Raw genomic sequence first — 20,053 nt, forward strand, 5'->3', positions numbered from 1 at the left:
GATTTTCATGGTTCCCTTTCCCTTACCGGAGGGGAGTTTTTCTGAGGTCTTTTTCTGGGGCTTACTCTTTCTCTGTCCCATGTTCCACGAATTTCCTTACCAAGCCTTCAAAATTCCCTGCAAGTTGACTTTACTGCCTGTGCGTTGTGTCTCTGGTTCTTTCTCAGGGGATGGGGGCTTTTTCCGATCACTCACCCCTCTAGCGAGCTGTGCCGGGGGTCCCTGATGGGTTCTCAATCCTTTTCGGATTCTCTTTGGACCCTTACCTTGGTCCGCTGGCAAAAGGGGTTTACCAATTCCCGAGCTCTACAGGACGTACCCTTCCCCTTTTTGCCCACTCCATGATCGGTCCCTGTGACTTTCCTAGTCCCAGTTTTGACGAGCGATATGAGAGAGTTTTCACACGAAATCGCTTCCTTCGCGGCCGACCGTTCCCCTCGCGGGAAAAACGGAAATGCGACCTTGAAGTCCACACTCACTTCGTGATCAGATCACGTCTCACACACTCGCCTGATCACCCGCTCAACCAGCAGTACTTACAGCTCCTTTTCCTGCGTGGATGTCTTCGTGCACTTAGACGTTTTACGAGCAATTGTCAGCGGCAGCTTTTTCAAAGGCCCTTTGCCTTCCTGAGCTCTCTTTGCCCCCGGATCCGTCCTCTCCCCTGTCCTTTTTGTGGTTTTCTCATTCTAAATTTGGTTCGGGTCTTCGGGTGGAGCCGCGGGGTCTCCCCACTCACTAGGCCGCCGTAATCGGCAGGGGTACCCTCCTGGGTCGCGGGTCCCCGCAGCCTCCTCCGAATCTGAGTCACGGCACCAAATCTGTTATAAATGCAATGGCAAATATCGGATTAATAAAAGACAATTTATTAATAACACAATATCGAACACCAGCAAAATGAGAAAGCCACAAAATAGGAAAATATCAGCGCTGCGCCGGGTGGATAGGGGTCCGCACACCAGGGTACAAGATGCCCAAATCCACGCTGTGCAGTTCTCAGTCCACCGTTTTATAGGATTTTTCTGCCCTTAGGCAGTCCAGGGGTAGGGTGGGCTGAATAGTCCGAATTTCTTTTCGATGGCCTTCCCGGATCTTGTCAAGTCCCGTTGTTCCATTCCGGGAAGGTTCTTTCTTATGTTGATTTCAGTTTGCATGTCGTGCCAGGGCGTTGATGAAATCTGCATCGTCGTCAAGAAGGAATTTCTCCTTGCATTGGCGAGGAAGTGATTCTTATCGAGGCTGGCTAGAGTCTTTGTCTAGTCTGATGATTCTTGTCCTGTTTCGCAACTGAAGCTGGCAGGCTGAGGGGGGGAACAGTTTGCTTCCTACTGGATTTTACATTTTATTAACATTGTTCTTATTATACATCGGATTATTATTTCATACGAAATAATTATTATTTCATACACGAATTTTTACCCCAAATTTATCACAATACCTATGCCCCAGCATGAATTATATGATGTCCATATCCAGCCTCTCACCACTAGAGACCAACAAAGTGGTTTGTGTTGAGATCTCCTCTTTCAGGCCGTAAACATATGATCCAGCCACCCCATAAAGCACATTCCTCCAGCTTTCCATGAATTCTCAGGCATAGCAGCACACAGCAAGGTTTGGGTCTGGTCCCTCCAGCTGGAGAATTCCTGCCCAGCACAGCCCTAAGGCACAGCTTGAAATGGGCATTGGAGCTTTACCCAAACTGGTGAATTTTGTTTGCCTCTGCTACAGTCACAACTTCCAATATTTTTCTAAAATAGTGGATGATACTGTGCAGTCCCCCTGCTTCCATGCAGTGATTCAGGGACAAAGCTCTCTGAATGCCACAGTTTGCTGTGGTGGGAGGTGCAGGATGGAGGTGAGGGCACTGGTGATCCAGGCACTTCCCTGGAAACTCCTCCCATGCCAAGAGTGCTGCAGCCTGGTGCACTTGATCCTTTAATTGGCCCATGTGCAGGCTGGACAGAGCTCTCTTTATTATTGTTATTATTATGCAATCAGACACTACTTACCTACAGAATGTGCTGGAGATGCACTATTTATAGAGAAACCATTTACACCGAGACCCATTTTTTTCTATGGTGATTGCAGATAATGTGGAAAGCTCTGCTTTGATTCATTGGTAGAGCAAAAGACATAGTCAGGATTATTTGGTGTAATTCACAGCACTTCAAAATGCATATATTTTCATAATACTCTAAATCTACCACTTGGGCTGGTAACTCAAGCTTTGCTGTAGTGCTATCACCTTAAATTTGGGGTGGTGCCATTTTTTCACTGGAAAAGGCCAACCCGGAAGTTCATTAAGGGTAGGATTTTTGGTGAGTGACCATTATGCAGTGTTTCTTAAACTGCTCAGTGCTCAGGAAGATCCCTGGCACCTCCAGAGCTCTCAGAGTGAAAGTCTTGGGGAACCACCAAGCTGAAAACTTGTTTTCATACAACCATAGAATGGTTTGGGCTGGATGGGAACCTTGACAATCATCCAGTTCCAACCCCAAAAAAAGGCACAACTCAGGGGGGAAAAAACATCTAAGGAATTTTGTTTCTTGGGTTGAAAAATAGAACCACTGAGGTAATTTTAATGAGTTCATTTTGTTTAGGAGAAAAGTATCTTTTAATACTCCTTTTGGATAAAATTTTGTGCTGCATATTCTCAGTGTTGTTTTCTGACAAGGGGAGTAAGCAAAACTCCTCAGATTAGGATTTCTTATTTCATATCCATTCCTTTCTTACCTTATCAGAACCATCCTTGAGTTGCACTGACCTGGGCATGACTTCATCCAGGCCAGTGCTGGATGAGCCTCCAGATTCTTGCCACTCACATTCAGCCCCATCCTGTGAAAATCTCTGAGTTTTAAAAAAAAAAAAATCTCTGCCCAGCTTTAAAGACAGAGTTTTGGAAACTCTTTTTAACCAATGGTAACCCTTTGGCAAATCCTTGTCACTTCCAAGAGTGTGGGTACAGATTCTTTTCTAAAAATGCAGACAGCAATTTCTGACAGCCATTTACAATTTTTTCACCCAACCATCATGTACAGATAGACCTCACCACCCTCACAGCAAGGCCTGGCCACTGGAGACAGGGTTTATAAAATATCACTGCTGATAAAATCTACCTTACACTCCTGAGACCACCATGTGGGGGTTAATTCTTTTCTTCTTTTACCACTCATCTCTCTGGGACTTTGCTGGGCACTGTGGGGTATTTGTCCACCTCTGGAAATCAGCTCTATAGTTTACATGTCTGACTTCAGTTGCTTGGTGACCAGGGCTTTCCTTTTACTACCATGGATTCAAATGTTCCAACTGTCACCTGAAAATCTTCCTTGGTCCATCCTGGGAAAAGGAAATGTGGTCACACAAGCTTTTCCCAGAGTTCCCAAATAATTGTTGAAAAAGTGGACAGAAATTACGAGGATTATTACCAGTGAGAAGCTGCTTTCACTTCTGCCATTCCCCCAAGTATGGATTTGCTTCTCTGTCTTAACACCTTAAATGTTTGGGAAAAAAATTAAACATGGCCAATGGCTGCCTTTAATGCAGGAGCTTTCACACCTCTGGGCTCTGTATTTATAGCTCTGTCATGTTTCTTTCTTGCACTGACCTGGAGAAGAGGATTTTTTTTTTCTTATCTGATGAAAAGGTTGTCTGTCATGATGTGGTTATTGCAGCACAAAATATTGCCTAAAACTTGACCCTGAACAAGTTTTGTACAAGGAGAGTTTAGCCCAGAATTCCAAAGGAGATTAAATCCTCCTCATGCTCTCCAGAGGGGGAAGCTGCTTGGAGTAAATAAAACTGGGGTGAGTCTCAAAATCCATCAGAGAGCCTCAATTTTAAATGCAGTGTCTCAGATCCTGGCTGAAGCCACTCTGCTCCTAGTGTTACTCCACTGTACTTGGAGTTTAACATGGATTAACATGGATTTTCATTGATGCGTGAACCAGAAATTTAAAAATTACATGTAATAATTGTGATAAATGTGACATTGGGTAAAAATTCGTGATAAAAGAATATAGCAAAATATGTTAGATTGGTGTTAATATAAAATATGAAAAAGGTATGGTCTGTAGAAACTATTCCCCCGCCAAGTTTCCACCATCCTCAGTCCTGAGACAAAGAGAACAGGACAAGGACCATTACGAGAAACAAAGACACTAGCCAACCCAGATAAGACTCGACATCGCACCCAGACAGTGAAATTCCTCTCCGAACGAAAAAGAGAATTCTCCACCGAGGAGTACACATTGGAATAAACATGGGCCGAGCTCCATCCGCATGTGAAAAGATCTTCCCCGGGAAGCCCATCCGAAAATTATTTGGACTATTTGGACTATCCTGGGCACCTGTTCCGCCTCGGGACATGAAAACCCCTATAAAACCCCGAGCTGCGACCGGCTCTGTGTGGATTTGGGAAAACCATGCTTTAGAGTACAGTCTTCTCTTCCACCCGGCGCTGCGCTGTGAATCCTTTTGTGGTTTTCTTTTTATCGGTGATTGTGATCGTTTTATTAATAAATTGTTTCTTTGTTAATCCGATAATCATTGTGTGTGGCTTGAAAAATATTCAAGGCACTTTTAGCCTTATCAAGTGATGCTGTTCAATGACTGTTGCCAACCAAAAAGAGGAGTAATTTCTAATGAATTAGAACCTTCACAAATTTCACATCCCTTTCCATTCACGTTGTCCATGAACAGACTGTGATTTTTAATTTTTTTACCATTAGACATAATTAGTCCCAAAGTCTTTTGGGGAGGGAGGATAACTTTTCCTGCCTCTGAGACATGGTATTTGTGAAGCAGACAAGAGGTACTGTGCTCCATTTAAGTTAGTTGTGTCATTTGTTCAGAACTTCTCTCTGCAAGTATTTTAAGTGTTCTGGTTCACTCACTGTTACAATGGCTGGAGGTAGTAAATGCGACCCCTGGCCCCCTGAAATGCGCAGGAAATATTTCATATGGTAGTGCAAGACTTTATTCTTCCAAGATGCAGAATCCTTAGTTAAGAGCCTAACTATAAAATATTTACTCACTCTGCTGAGTCCCTCATCTGCCACTGCTCATGGGCCCTTTATGAGCAGTTACCTGAGCTGCTCCCCACCACTGTAAACAGGAACTTTCACTCTGGTAACTTTTAAGAGCTGTAGTAAAAGAAAACAAAAAAAAAAAAAATGAACGTACAGAACTGCCGTCCTAGTCCTTTTAAAGTCGAGTGCATGAGGCAGCCCCACTCCCCTGGCCAAAGGGAGGGCTGGGTAGTTTGTTTTTCAGTGAGACACAAAGCCAAGAGGGCTCTGTTTTTACATGCTAATGAAGCCCAAGGTGACAGGAATTTGGCAGAGCCTGATCCCAGCAGCTGCGGGCCAGGATGGAACTGGCCAGGGCATTACATTGAAGCATCACTGAGCACAAACCTACAGCCTGCTCCTAAAACTTCATCAGAAATTAATCCAGTGCCAAATGCCCTCGCCATAGCCCACTTTTTTGGTAAAGAGTTTTTCAGATTAAGCAATAAATATTTTGGTAATTTAAGAGCCCAGTGCCCAGATCCAGACCCTGGATCATTTGCTTTCTTTCCAGAAATACTTTGGAGGTGCTAAAAATCTCCAAAACGTGCCCAGTGAGCTTCCAGGGTGAACCATCTGTAAATGGTATACTCACTTAGTGGAGATGCATTTCAAAGCACATGGGGTGTGCATTAGGGATTGATCATCTTCAAACTTTACCAGTGCTTCAGAAAAGAAAAAGAAGAAAAAAAGATCAGAGCAAATTATACATTTTTAAAGCAAATTTTAAAGTTCAGCTCTTGTGTGCCAACCTCACCCCCCTGAGGCACAAACACAACTGCCCCACATCCAAGTTTGGGGATGCTCTGAATCCCAGTTTGGGGATGCTCTGACCATACAGGAGCAATGGCTCTGTCCCAGGAGTGCCACTCACTGCACTGGGCATGGGAAGATGTGCCCACAAAAAGCTCCTGCAAAGTAAAACCAAACAGAAAGACCAGCTTCTGCCAAACCAGGTGATTTATTTACCTTCAGGTGAAGCACAGCTGTTCTTTGCCACTTCTTTCTGGACAGGAATTCAGCTCTGCATTTTAAGAGAAAACGTTGGAAATAAAACATTTTCAGGTGAGGGGAGAAATTCCAAGTTCCTTAAAATTACTGTGAAATCGATAGGTAAACAAACACAGGATATTCAGTCACCTCCCTTTCCTTTTTTTTCCCTCCCTAGAAAGCCCTTTGCAGCTGGATTTTCCCCAAAATGTTAATATTGTGCTGGGTTTAATGCTGACTGAAGCAAGGTAGCAAGTGGTTATTGCAGGCCTGACATGCCTGTTCTGCCAGGGAACAGCTGAGCTTTCAACTCAGAAAACAAGGCAAACTTTGTTAGGTCCTCAATCCACTTTTGCCTGCCTTGGCCAGGTATGTGCTCACAACGTGGATGACTTAATTCAGGGTCAGTTTATTTGTACTTTCCTTAGTCAAGGCCTGAGTGGGAAAGTATTAAATCCTAAGGTTTTGTTTGGGGGTGGTTTTTTTGGGTGGGTTTTGTTGGTGGTGGTGGTTTTTTTTTTTGTTTGTTTTTTGTTTTTGTTTTTTTTGGGTTTTTGGGGTTTTTTTGTTTTTTGTTTGTTTGTTTGTTTGTTTGTTTCTGGAAAGCAAGTTCTTCTTTTGAAGAACTGGTCTGAAGTTGGCAGTAGTACCTTTGTAGGCAGTTTGTCTGCTCACAGAGCTGATGTTCCTGATTGGGAAACAAGACACTGAAACATTTTAAATAGAGCCAGGCAAAGGCAATCTTTGCATTTGCTGCTTCCTAGAGTGCATTTGTAAAGAAGAACCACTCTTTAGTTGTTCCTCTTCAGCATGAATTCCAGTTCCATCTCCTTCATTCCTCAAATCTAGTCCATCAGATTAGAGGCAAGAATTCAGCTCTGTGTCTCTGTAATGTGACGCAGAACCAGCACTGAAAATGGACTTTAAATGGTGCCACTATGTTGATTTAGTTGGATTTTGCCTGAGTAATAATACACAAATTAAAGCATCACTCACAAAGGTGTGCACCGTACTTAAAAGTATACCTTTAATGCTCAGGGTCCAAACATTCCTGTTTTTTGTTTCAAATACTTTATCAGCTCCATTTCCCTTGGGTTTTCTTTCTTTAAACCTAGAATGCTGCTCCTAGGATGTGTGTGCTTGTACTTGTGTGCATGTGTAGGCCCCATGATTGTTTCTGCTGCTAAAGCTAGCAACATAGCTACTGTTTTCCAAGCTCAGTTACTATTTTGGCAAAGCATGGGTATTTGGGGATATGAAAACTGATCAGCTGCCTTAAGGAAAAAAAATCCATAGCTTTTTGTTTCCATACTTTCCAGTTTTCCACTCATCAGTTGCAGGCTTGTGTTGGAAAATGTCTTTCAGTGTCAGAACTTCTGAAGAGCAAACCCCAGCAGTGGAGAGCAAGTTCACTCCCTCTGAGCTGGACTGGCTGCTAATAAAGGAATAAATAACAAATACCACAAGCAGATGAATATTAACTAATACCAAAGCACACCTACCCCTCTGAATTGCTTTCTCTGTTCACATTCTTGCCATTTGAGCAGCAGCTCTCCTCACACATCGCAGCCTGAGAAAACAGCTCCAAAGGGCCAAAAGAAGCAAATGAAATGTATTTGTTATTACGGCTGACCTTAGGCAGGCAGTATGTGAAGCTGCGGGAATCATTCACGGAATCTCTGATTATAAGTATGGTGATAACTGGTAAGACTGTGCTGAACTACTGTGAAACAATTCAGGTAGTCAGCAAACAGGGCTAATTGCTAGTTTGGGGGAGATTATGGGTAATTTACTGCCCACTGAGGGCTTCTACCTAAAAATAAGCGCTTTTTTTTCTCCCTTTGGACGGCACTTGCATGTTAATGTAGAATTCCTGATGCAATTACATGTGAAGAGGACATTCAGATGCACGTCCATAAATGCCCTTCTGCTTCTCAGTTACATTAACTGTCTTTGTAGGTCCTTTGATAGAAACCATATTCCTCACTTCTTTTTAAATAGCAAACAGGCGCTGAGCTAGACTTTGCTGTTATCCAAGATGTCCCAATCAAAGGGCTGAGGGTAACACAATAAACACAAGGAAAGAAACTCCTGGTGGTTTCCAACACAAACTAATGGGAAAGTGTCAAGTGAGCAGCTACTGACAATTCCAGCCTCGAAACCAAATGTTCATGTGAAACTCCACCTTTGAGAAGGAAGAACAAATACCCACAGAGTGTTTTGGCTATAATTACTTCATTTAAAGGGAAAAAGAAAAAAAGTGCTGAATTCAGTTTGCTAAAGTCAAGACATTAATATTTTTGGCATGTAAAGATGTAATCCAAATGTTTAAATGAAATGTCATCCCCCTGCGTTCACATTTGCCCACTGAACGACGGTGTAAACCCTCCGCAGACCTTCATACAATACACATTTTTCAGTTCATTGAAGAAGGCCCCTGCTGCTTCTCAAGGAAAACTAACTTGCAGAAGCAAAATAAATACTGGCGTGGCAGTGCAGCAGCAGAGCCTTGGATCACAGATGTGCAGCACTGCCGGCTTTTCCATCAGATAAGGAGCATCCAGACATAATCACTCCAAGTGTCTGGGACACGGCGCACGCGGCGGCGCTGCCCAAGTATGGCCTGACAGACACATGCAGGCTGTGCTGGGGCTGGGAGGCAACGAGCTGACAGCGCTGCAGAACAGCCCTGTTATGTCTATAGCCAAATGTTTGTGTAATTTAGCCTGGGCTTTGAAACAGCCTCAGAAATGGGGGCACAAATGGAGCTTTGTGAGGAGCTGTCAGGGATGTACCTGCTGCTCGGGGAAGTTGGCAGGAGGAGGGGGCAGCCTTGGGCTGTCACACCAGGAAAGCTTCCGTTGGTCCCATCCAACCAGTGGGGCTGCTCCTGGAGAAAAAATTATATATATATACACATGTCAGGGCCAGCAAGATGATTAGAGGGCTGGAGCACCTCTCCTGTGAGGAAAGGCTGAGAGAATTGGGATTGTTCAGCCTGGAAAAGAGAAGGCTTTGGAGTCACCTAATTGTGGCCTTCCAGTTCCTGAAGGGAGCCTGCGATGGAATATGGAGAGAGACTATTTCCAAGGGCCTGGAGTGACAGGACAAGGGGGAATGGCTTCAAATGGAGGGGAAGTATAAATTGGCTGTTAGGGAGAAAAAATCTTCTCTGAGGGTGAGAAGGTCCTGGAACAGGTTGCCCAGAAAAGCTGTGGTTGTCCCATCCTTGGAAGTGTCCAAGGCTAGGCTGGATGGGTCTTGGAGCAACCTGGGACACTGGAAGGTGTTCCTGCAAATGGCAGGGGGTGGAAGTTTGAGATGAGCTTTAATGTCCTTTCCAACCCAAACCATTCTGTGATATAAATGTGTATTTATATCTATACACACACACACACACACATATATACAGATATACACACAGATTAATTTATGGCCTCATGTGTAACTGTGGGCCCTGGTCCTAATGGTACTGTGGCCTGCAAAGGGTTACTGCTGGCTGCTTTTAGGCAAGACACCTCTAAAAAAGCAAAAAAAAAAAAGTAAATGTAACCCTAGAGAAATACAGCTCCCTGGGCCTGTGGTAGTTCCTATTAAGATATACAAAGTATCTCAGCAAGGGAAAATTTAACTTACATACAACACATGATTTTAAGTAAAGAAATATTGATTTGGGGGGGAACAGACAAGTATTTTTTTAGCTCTAATTTATGGCTGAGCAGCTTCATTTTAGGTACTTCATGGGAATATTTTAAACCAAGCCTGCATAATATTAAAATAAGTTAAAATGTATGTAAAATTTATGAGAGCATGTCAGGTGCAATGCTTGATAAAGTAAGTTTAATGCTTCAGAATTTTTTTCTTCAGGGAGAGAAAGCTGAATCCTGCAATTCTAGGTTACAGTATAATTTTAGAAACTCTTTTCCATTATACCATTCATTTATTAATGAGATCCAACCCAATTTAACAAAAAGAGGTAAATTCCTGAAGAGTTTGTGGAAAGTCCTCAGCAGGTTGGAAGCTGGGCGTGTGTGATAAAAGGGGGTATTCTCTTGTTCATAGGCTCTATTCCATTTCACAAAAACACAGAGGAAATCAATTCACAACAAACTTTCTAAGGGTGCCTCTCCAGTGTGGTTTTCCTCCTGGAAATGCTGTCTGGCTCCGTGAGCAAACAAAAGCTTTGGCAGTTGACAGGGGCTGTACATCACTTTGAAAATTCTTCATTTACCGGGGGTGTGTCATGTTGCTTCATTGTGTGACACTCCCAATTATCGTGACAGAGCTAAATGACAAAGTACTGTCACCCCACTGCAAATCCAGAGCAGCTTCTTTCCATTTTTCTGTCTGGTCATGGGAACATTGCTGAGCTGGTACAAAGGAGCGGCAGGAGCCACAAACGGGGGCTGCAATGGCTGCAAACTGCTCTGCTCTATTAAAAATTCAGCTCCTCGGCAATATTAAATCTGGATTTACTTCCATCAAACAGAAACTTAGCATATCTCATTCTTCCATTATAAAATATTGACATCAGGAATAGTGAAATCCTGAAATGAAGATTATAGATGAAAACTATGTGCTCGGTAATTATGATTTTTTTTCTTTGTTATTTATTATTCCTTTCCTCTGAGGATTGCACAGGCTGTTGCAAACAGTAATGAAGTTAGCATGCAATGCCAATGCAAAGTGTGCTGCAAAGTTATTCCTTCCCCTCATTATGGATGAGGGAGGCAAGACAGCGGGAGGAGGGAGAGCTCCCCAGCCAACCCACACAGGGGCGGGACAGCCCCCGCCTCACGTCTTAATCAGCATCCCTGGTGAGGAGACCCTCAGTGCCATCTTGTTTCTGTCTCCTTTTGTTCTGCCGTTTCCCTGGGTTTTTTTAGGTCTGTACTGGAGCTCAGAGCTATTAATATCAGTGACACTTTTTTTGTCACAACCCAAGCAAGCTGGTTCACAAATCCTTTCACTGCCCTGTCTCCTAATGCTCTCAAATAACCAGAGCACTGGAAAACACAGCCCTGGGTGTGGAAATGTCCAACCCCTCATCCCAACAGCCCTTCTTGAGGCCTGACACCACAGTGTGAAGAGATCAGCATGCATTGGGATAACCCTTTGACTCCTGCCTGTGGAGATAGCCCTTGGTTTGGGATGGTTTCCACCACCCCCTGAAATTCCCACCTGGCCAATGAATGTGGTCCCGGCTGTGGCCTCTCTCTGAGGTGACCACGCAGAGAGATCCCACTTGGAGGGATGGGGTTGTTTGAAGGCATCTTCCACATCCTCCTGAACCCTCCTTGTGGCCTGCAGATGTTCATGAGGAGTGTGATGTATCCCAGGTGTGACATCAGATACGGAGTCTGCCTCATGCACTTCCTACAAAAATCAATTCAAGTCAGTAAAGTGACCACCCTTCTCCCACAGTGCTTGTAGAGGTTCAAAGCAGGACCAATTAGTCTTAAGGTGGAATTGTCAGGTGTCAGGTGAGAACAGAGAAGTTGAAGCATTATGTATAGGAATAGATTTATTTAGAGGATTTGAAGTATTTGTTTTGCTATCAACAGGTCTATAAGAAGTGCTTCTATAGCACTGTGTAGTAGAAACTGATACTTTGCAAAATGATAGAGGGATGTTGTTTGGGTTTTTTTTTTTCCTTTTCTGTTCTTTATGCACCAATCAAACACAGAGCTGCCCCCTAAAGCAGGTAAACTCACAGCCAAGCTCAAGGCAGCCATGGCAGTAAAGCTCCTGACCTTGAAGGGCATTTGGTCCCAACCCTTCTTGCCAAACACATCCCCTATTTGGGTCCCATTTCATCATGTTTCTTTTATATATAATATATAAATATCTTCGTCATGCACTCAGTTTTTTGTGTTTGATTCCTAAACTGAGAACCCTGCCAGTCTCCAAGCCTAAAGCTTCATGTGAACCTCTTTGTCCCTGCCAAGCCCACAGCACACAAATACCACAGCATATTATCATCACACAAGATGTTCCCGAGTTTAACAGTTCTCATCCCAGAATACCAAACCCCTCTCCTAGCACTCCCAGCAAATCAATATGCATTATTATTACATGCTCAGATACTACATCAGATTTCTGCTCATGCCAAAATTTCAGCTAGCTGTTCCCTGGAGTATTTATGCTTGTGTACTGTATTTAACAACAGCCCATTCAAAATGCTCACAGCTCCTAGGAATGAAATGCACATAATTTAGGAATAGCGGTCTGGCTATTCAGGCATCATGCTGTGTCAAGGGAAAATTAAATCTTTGACTCTCCCCCTCTTCAAAAACAAACCCATACTTTGCATCATATTTTGGGGAGCTGCATGGAAGTTTCATAAAGACCAAGTGGCCTTGGCTCTTTTTTTCCTGTTTAATGGCAGTGCCTCCCCACTAATGCTCCAAAATGATACAGTAGTTTAAAAAAAAAAAAATCTCTCAGCATGCAGGCATTGTATAACATTAAGAAATCAGGATTTTCTAGGCACTGCACAGCATTAATTACACTGAGCATGCTGCAAATTTAAATTAAATGATATGCCATGTTCTGTTGTAAATATCAAAATAGATTGCAAGATAGAACCCCATATTGGCATTTGTGCACTGAACAGGATCAGAAAATCTCTATGATATATAATTACTTTTTATTTAGAGCATACATGATGCAAATGTCCTTTTTATTTTCAAGAGTACCTAAGAGCATGTGTACAGGTTAAAACTTGTCTGTACTGAAAAAGAACCCCAAACAAACCCTCTCTCAATAATAATAACAACAACAATGATAAAACAACAACAAAAAAACCCTCTTTGCCTTCATGTCCTTTCCAAGATAAAAGAATAAAATATGCTTCTCTTTCCCCTCAACAAGTAATTACAATGTAGGGAATGGAGGGCACTGAAAGAAAAATGGGAATACAAGGGGCTGGAGCAGGTCAGCAAAAGGATCTGATTTCATCATATGGGTTGGAATACCAGGATCCCATGGAAGCAAATGCTGTGGGGGTTCAACTCACCCAAGTAGGGAAGGGCTGCTCTTCCAGCTGGAATTTCAGACAGGAGCAGAGTGAGAGATGGGCTCTCTCAACTCTGTGGTGATGAGGGTAGCCTGATTTGGTGATGCCATGGGAAGAAGTGTCTGAAGACAATATAAACAAAAGGTCTGTCAGTATTTGTATTTTTCTTGGCATTGGTATTTTGCAGTTTTATGCTATCAGGTTGAATGGTCACAATCCCAGCAGCCCCTGGACTAGGAGTATTTCTAGTGTAATTTCACATATTTCTATGTGACTAAATACTAGACAAATATTTTACAACTTTGCACTTCAGGGAAAGGATGGCATTTAGTTAACTCTGTAGAAAAGGCCTTAAAAAAACTCAAATCTGTATTTTTCAGGGCTTATTTAAAGCCTTGATGAAATGATGAGCACTGATCTGAGACCCACAGGTGAGTGCCAGTCTCAATGGGCACAAAGGCACAAGGCATGAAGGAGATACAGCAAAAAAGTGTGGGCAGGGACATGCAGAGCCACTGACATCACCATATTCTTTCTTAATTATCTTTTCTGTATCTTTTGCTCCTAGGCCTTGTTTTCCTGTCCCATTTTGCAGCAGTCCTGTGTGCAGAAGAAGTACAACTGTGGGACACCTGATGAAAAGAGGTGCTTGAACAACTGGCCTTCAGCTTTGTCACCTTCCTTCAGTGCTTGGGAAAAAAAAAAAAAAAAAAAAAAAAAAAAAATCCAAGCCAAAGACAGTTTATGTGCAGCTCAGGAAGCTCTCAGCAAGGAATGTGTCTGTGATTTAATAACACATCTACCCAAAATGACACTTCTTCTAATACTCACTGAGAAAAAGAAGGCAGAGCAGCACATGAGGCGCTGCTATTGCAGCAACAAACAGCCAAACTATCAGGTATTTATTTTTCAATGTACAGAATTATTGGGGGAGAATAAAAATTATTTTTTGACACTCTGAGAGAGCCGTAAAAAGTCCTGTGCTTCCCCTACTCCCATGGTCCTGACAAGAAACACCTCACAAATTCTAATAAATAGACAATAGAAACAAATACTTTAACTACATAGCATTGGGTTTCAAATGGCTTCCTGAATCAGAAAATACTGCTCATCCATCTTCCTTATTTCCACACTCTGTAATGGTGGTTCTCCAAAAGTCAAAGTGAGATGGATACTACAAAGATCACAGACACTACACTGGGAAACCAAGTATCAGTGGGTACATCCAGATTTATGGTAGGTGATGGCAGTAAAGTGAAAGTAAAATTGTTTGCACAGTCTGTATTGTTGGCCATTACTGTGTATTTGCCCTTTTTTCTTGCTTAGCTGCGGCTGGAAGAATGGAAAATTGTACCTTCTATACAGTATTATGAGACACTTTCTGATCATAAGGTCAATCAGACTGGTTTAGCTGCTTGAGGTTGGCACAATCACTCAGTGTCTTTAAGGAAAGGTTAGATACATTTATGGGAAAGGTATTTTGCAGAAGCTTTCCTGCTTCATAGAGGTCTTGGACAAAATGACCCAGGAGGCCCCTTCCAAGTCTATCAAATGTGGTTCCCTGATTGATGCTGTTTCCCCCCAAAGTCTTTTCAAAACACAAAGCACTGTTATAAAATTTAATATGGTACACTATATAACTTTAACACAATGCCATTTTCTTATAGGAAATGGTTAGCTGGTAGCACAGGAGCCCCGTGCAAGAGGAAGAAAAGTAGAAAAAAGAAATTGCAGTGCAATTTCTCTGCTGAGGGATATCGACTATAACATTTACTCTATGTCTAAGCATGGACCTTCAGCTGTGCAGGGGAACAACAAGCCAGGGAAAGATATAAGGAACCCAGGAATTTATTTCTCCAGAAAAGCCTGACAAGGCCTGAGGTAATTTTCTATGCTGTACAATAATCATTCCCTCAATGCTGGGAAGCAAATGGACACCCAACTCTCCTTGTAAATCACTGCCTGGTGCTGTATCAGCTGGATCCCAGGCAGAGCTGCCTGGGGACAGGGACCAGGACAGTCCCAACCCTCCTGCACAGCCACAGGGCCAGAGCTGAGCTCAGGTGTGTCCTGCACCAACTGCACCAGTGAGAAGAGCCCGTTGTGTCACAAATCTCTCTCTGCCATGGCTCTGTCCTGGCCTGCTGCCATCCCATGGAGCAGGTGGAGCAAATCTCTGAAAACTGCCAGCACCAAAAAATTGTGCTTCTAAAAAAGGACAGCAGCACCCCTGGTAATGTGTTTGTCTGCTGACTGAAGACTCAGCAAGAGAGCTTGGGCCACATTTCCCTTCTCTGAATACAAGATCGTTGGTCAGGCAGAATGCCCTCCAGGTCTTCTATGTTTCCACCAAACCATTCAGTAAAATGATAGGATTTTTCTCCCTACTATAATTCCTTTATTTTTTTCTTTTTTTTTTAATTTGCTGAATGTTTCCTAAATTGACTTTTTTTTTCCTTTGAAACCATTAACATATTTAAAAATTAAAGTCGTGTAATGATTAAAAAAACCCCCAAAACACCAACCAAACAAAAAAACCCAACCCCCCCAACTGCCCCCCCCCAAAAAAAAAAAAAAAAAAAAAAAAAAAAAAAACCACCAAAAAACAACCAAAAGAAAAAAACTAACCCACACAACACACAACTAGATGCTCTGGGCCATCTGGTTAAAATGCTCTGGTCAGCCTCCATTGCTCTGTATTAAGTTTTAATTTTAGATTCCCATAGGGAAAAAAAAAACAAACTAAAAAAACCCAAACCAAAACAAAAACCCCCAGAATTTTATAGAATTGGAATTTACTCCTAAAATCATTTTATGCTAAGCTTTTTATTTTCATTCCAGCTGATTTAGTTAAAGGCCAAACTCTTCTCCCAAAAATCAGCTCCCAGCCCCCATCTTCTTGGGATAGCCCTGACAGGAAATAACAACATCCATACACAGACACTCTGAAGCCTTTTGAAGTCTCACAAATGTGAGCTGTTCCCTTTTGCAGAGCAGGCTGGGATTAACTCTTTTATTAACCTTATAACCTCATGCACAAGAAAGAAAAATAGCCAATCCCTTATATTTTATTTCTTTTTTTTTTTTTTTTTTTTTTTTAGATATGGAAGCCTGCAGCCTTCTCTACCCAAACATTTGTGAGCTCAGCCTACAGATAGGAGCAAAAAAGCCCACTGAAAGCCCCCTCTCTCCAAGGAGCTCCCCAAAGCCTCTCTAGAGCCCTCCCATTATGTTGCACTCAGTGTCAAAGCTTGTATTTTCACTGGAAAATATTTTCTCTTTACAGGAGGGTTGTGTCTCTCTGTATTGGTGGGAGCAAATAACAACCTTTTGGTTCTTTTCAACACATTGCATCAATGTATTTTCCTGATTCCCATGTCAAAAAAGCAACTTTTAGCAGAATGAAAAATCTGACCTGGGTGTAATCCTGACAGAGCTCCAATTGCTCATCCTTTGCTTCATCCCTGCACTGCAGTGCAGAGTAAGAGGCTCACATTGAATAGCTCTTCTCACCAGAGTCAAAATGGCAAAAATTAGCTCAGGGAGTGACATGAGCAAGAATTTCAAAGGCAGGAAAATTCATCTCCTGCTCTTTGTCTTACACTGTGGTGCACTGTAGTAGTTGGAAGATTTAACTTCCAAGCATCCCATCTATATAAATCCTATTGGACAACAACTCCTCAGCTTCTTTTTTTAAGGATGTTGTGCTCAGCAGCTGGAATCTGCCAGGGAATGATGGTCAAGATAAGGATGGAGAAAAACTTTCCTGTAGCCTTCAGGTGTTGTTCAAGGGTCAGGATTAGGGAACAGCCAAGGCCAAACAGAGCTCTGTGTGTTGCACGAGGTCATGGCTCTTTGGTGTAAGGACCAGGAGGTTGGGCCAGACCTGCCTCTCCTCAGCCCCGCCCATTCACTGCCCTGATGACACAGCCCCTCTTGGGCTTTCTGCTTTTTGAAAGATTTACACTCCATTTAAATCTCCATAGAAAGCTCCACTTTAGCTTTTAGGAGGCCAAGACACTTGAAAATCTCTGATGGGAAGGACAAGTGAGGAAGGCAGACTATCTCTCCCTTGCAAAGGCATTCAAATACCACTTGGATGAGGAGTTTTCAGCTGCTTTGCTGGATAAACAGACAGTTTATCACAGTTCTAACATGCAGGGGTGCCCTTCACACCAACAGGATGAGAAAAGAGGCAGTAGGAAGAGGCACCAGAATAAAAAAAGGCAGGATTCCACTGAAATTTTACCTTCTTTGATCATTGAAAATGGGAAAACCCATTCAGGATCAGGAATTTCCAGACTGGGCTGTATGCACCATTAATTGTTCCATGAAGCAGAGCTGGTCTGCTGTTGTTGCATCCTCCAAAAACAGCTGTTACTATGAGCTCTTTGGGGCTCAGGAACTCCATTTCCCAGTTTTCACTTAGTAATTCAGTGATCATATATAAATAATAGTAATGATAATCATAACAATACCTGGCTTGCCATTATGCTGTACTCAGTCTTTGTGATGCCTCTCTCATGATAAAATCTGTGTATTAAACACTTTAATTGAAACTCTTAATAAAACAGCAATATTTTTACTTGTGCCGCTATATTCACAGAATGATCACAAAGCACTTTACAGAATCAAATGAAAGTAGCCGGTCTGGTCCTTCTATAGAGGATTTTGTGCATCTCAGCAGGGCATAACAAATCTGCTGTAAAGACAATTAATTGTCAAACGTACCATATTTAGGGGTTTGTCTTGGCTGAGCAGCATCCAAGCAAAAGCTTGAGGTTCGTCTTTCAGATTGATGTGAAAGTCTAAAGCCACCACAAATAACACGACAAGAGGGACTGGACGGTCTCACTGACTAGACAAGAACAGTCTGTGATGTCTTATTATCAAGGTCCCTGGGTCAGAAAGAAAAAAGAAAAAAGGTTACAAATTTTCCTGGTTTAGGAAAAGAGCCATGGGATCTTGGAACTGAGTACTGAGCAGTCTCCATGGGGTCACTGCAAGGGGACAAGGCAAATCCTGGCCCTGCAAATGCTCATGGTAAATGGTACCTCCTGAGGTCTGGTAGGGTCTCCAGCTTTGGGCCTTGTACCAGGTACTTCTGGAGCCGTGAGACAGTGAAGGGCTTTGTTCCCTCCTGTATAATTGATAAATTACCATTGTTAGTACTAAACAATACAACTGAGCACAGAATGGAAACACGCTAATGCTTTATCCAGCTCCAGCAATTCTGCTTGTGTGCTCACACTGTTCTTAAATGTGCTAGGTATTTGTTTGATGAAACAGTAAGTTTTAGAAAAGAGAAAAATAAGAACTTCAAAGATAATAAAAATCTTGACTACATACTTTACCACAGGCAGCTGTGAATAAGCTTCAGTACTCTTTATTTTTAACATTCCAGATATGTAATTTAATGCAGGTCTAATGACAGTCTCGAACATACTGCTTTAATCGAAATTGTTCAAGCTCTGTTCTGTGGCAAGGGCTCACAAGATACCAGCAGGGTTATCCATTTTCCCCACTTCTGCAGGGAAAAGGGAAGGGGACACTCTTGAACTTATGTTGCTATTGATGTGTAATATACAATAAAAAAACAGTTAAATTTCAATTACCCACAGGTAATTATAATTTTATTGTTTGACTGTACTATGGGGATTTTTGTAATTCCCAAGACTAATAATTTTCTATAATTTTACAGGTTGTCAAATAAACTATTAAAGATTATCTTTGAAAAGGATTCTGCAATTGTAAGGACATATCATACTGTTCCTGTACATTATTAGTAATTAGAGATCCCTGGATAGTGAAATATCCACACTATATGCTAGCTGCTGGATACCATATTTTCTCACAGCCTCCTGTAATCTTGAACCAAAGCTTTGAAACTTCTCAGCCATTGTAGCCTGAGTCACATCCAAACATTTATTAATATTCACTGAGCACTCATTAAGCAATTCTGGTACATTCGATACGTTAAACCTCTGCTTCCTGATGGGGAAAAGCAAAGGCTCCAAGGTCCATCCAGGAGTAGTGGAAACAAACACAAAAGGGCTCATTCTGAACTCGGTCCCCTGAAGAGGATGTAGGGAAGAAGCAACATTTATACCAGTACAGAAGATGGGAATCTGCCCTGTGCCTTTGACAATGATGTGGTTTGCACAAGATGAAATTGTGCTTTCTGATTTTATCCTAAAAATATGCATAAAGCAGATGTGCTGGGGATCAGCATTGCATGTCCACAAGGAGGGGAATGGCATGGGCAGGGTCTCCAGCCCAAAGGAAGCAAATGAATTGGAGGTATTCTTCCTCATCCTCATGTCCCTCAGATTTACTGGGTGTTGGTGAGGAACTCCCCAGGCCAGTAGACACCAACATCTGCACAGCTGAGCAGGCAGCAGCAACATCTCCAAGGTAATCTGGGAGAAGCCAGAGGCCACTAAAGCAGCACGTGCTGGGTGATAGCATCCCTTACCTGTACAGGGCTTGGTGAGATCCTCACAGCCTTGCAGGGGTGCAGTCCTGAGGAGGAGCACAGGAGGGATGAGCTGAGAGGAAGATCAGCTCCTGAAGCGATGCAGGAGCAGCTGGCACAGCCTGCGAGGGCAGCGAGCTGGGGTTCAGCAGCTGAGAGAAGGCTGAGCTCTCCCCTGCAGAGCTATCAAAGGCACCATTCTTAGCTGACAGCACTGTTTATTGCAGCTGCCCCAGGAGATCATCATCATTTGTTTTATCAGCCTCTTGCATGGCTGTGTGGTGAGGGCTCTGTGCAGGGGCAAACTTCACTCCATTAAGAGCAGACTCAGGACATGGGCACTCTCAGGCTGGGGTTTGCACAGCCCCAGCCTGTGGGGACACCAAGCAGGAGCAGCATCTCAGGGCTCTGGGCACATCTGCAGGGAGGGATTTGCCTTGCTTCCGGTGCCAGGAAGCCTCTGTGGCAGCTGCAGCGCTCAGCAAGGGGCCTGGTGAGGGA

At 42.9% G+C, this 20,053-nt stretch overlaps 1 long non-coding RNA gene across 4 annotated transcripts in view; it reads left to right on the plus strand.

The window, feature by feature from the left end:
- LOC310907020 overlaps positions 1-18,219 on the plus strand; it is a 187,967-nt gene extending 169,748 nt beyond the window's left edge. For all 4 annotated transcript variants that reach the window (XR_014589518.1, XR_014589519.1, XR_014589520.1 and 1 more), the window contains 2 exons: positions 13,646-14,958; positions 16,179-18,219. This is a non-coding gene — a long non-coding RNA (uncharacterized lncRNA). The remainder of the gene's footprint in view (positions 1-13,645; positions 14,959-16,178) is intronic.
- Positions 18,220-20,053: the final 1,834 nt, after the last annotated feature.

Source organism: Zosterops lateralis, assembly GCF_965231275.1.
Source record: "Zosterops lateralis genome assembly, chromosome: 3".
Taxonomy (NCBI): Eukaryota; Metazoa; Chordata; class Aves; order Passeriformes; family Zosteropidae; genus Zosterops; species Zosterops lateralis.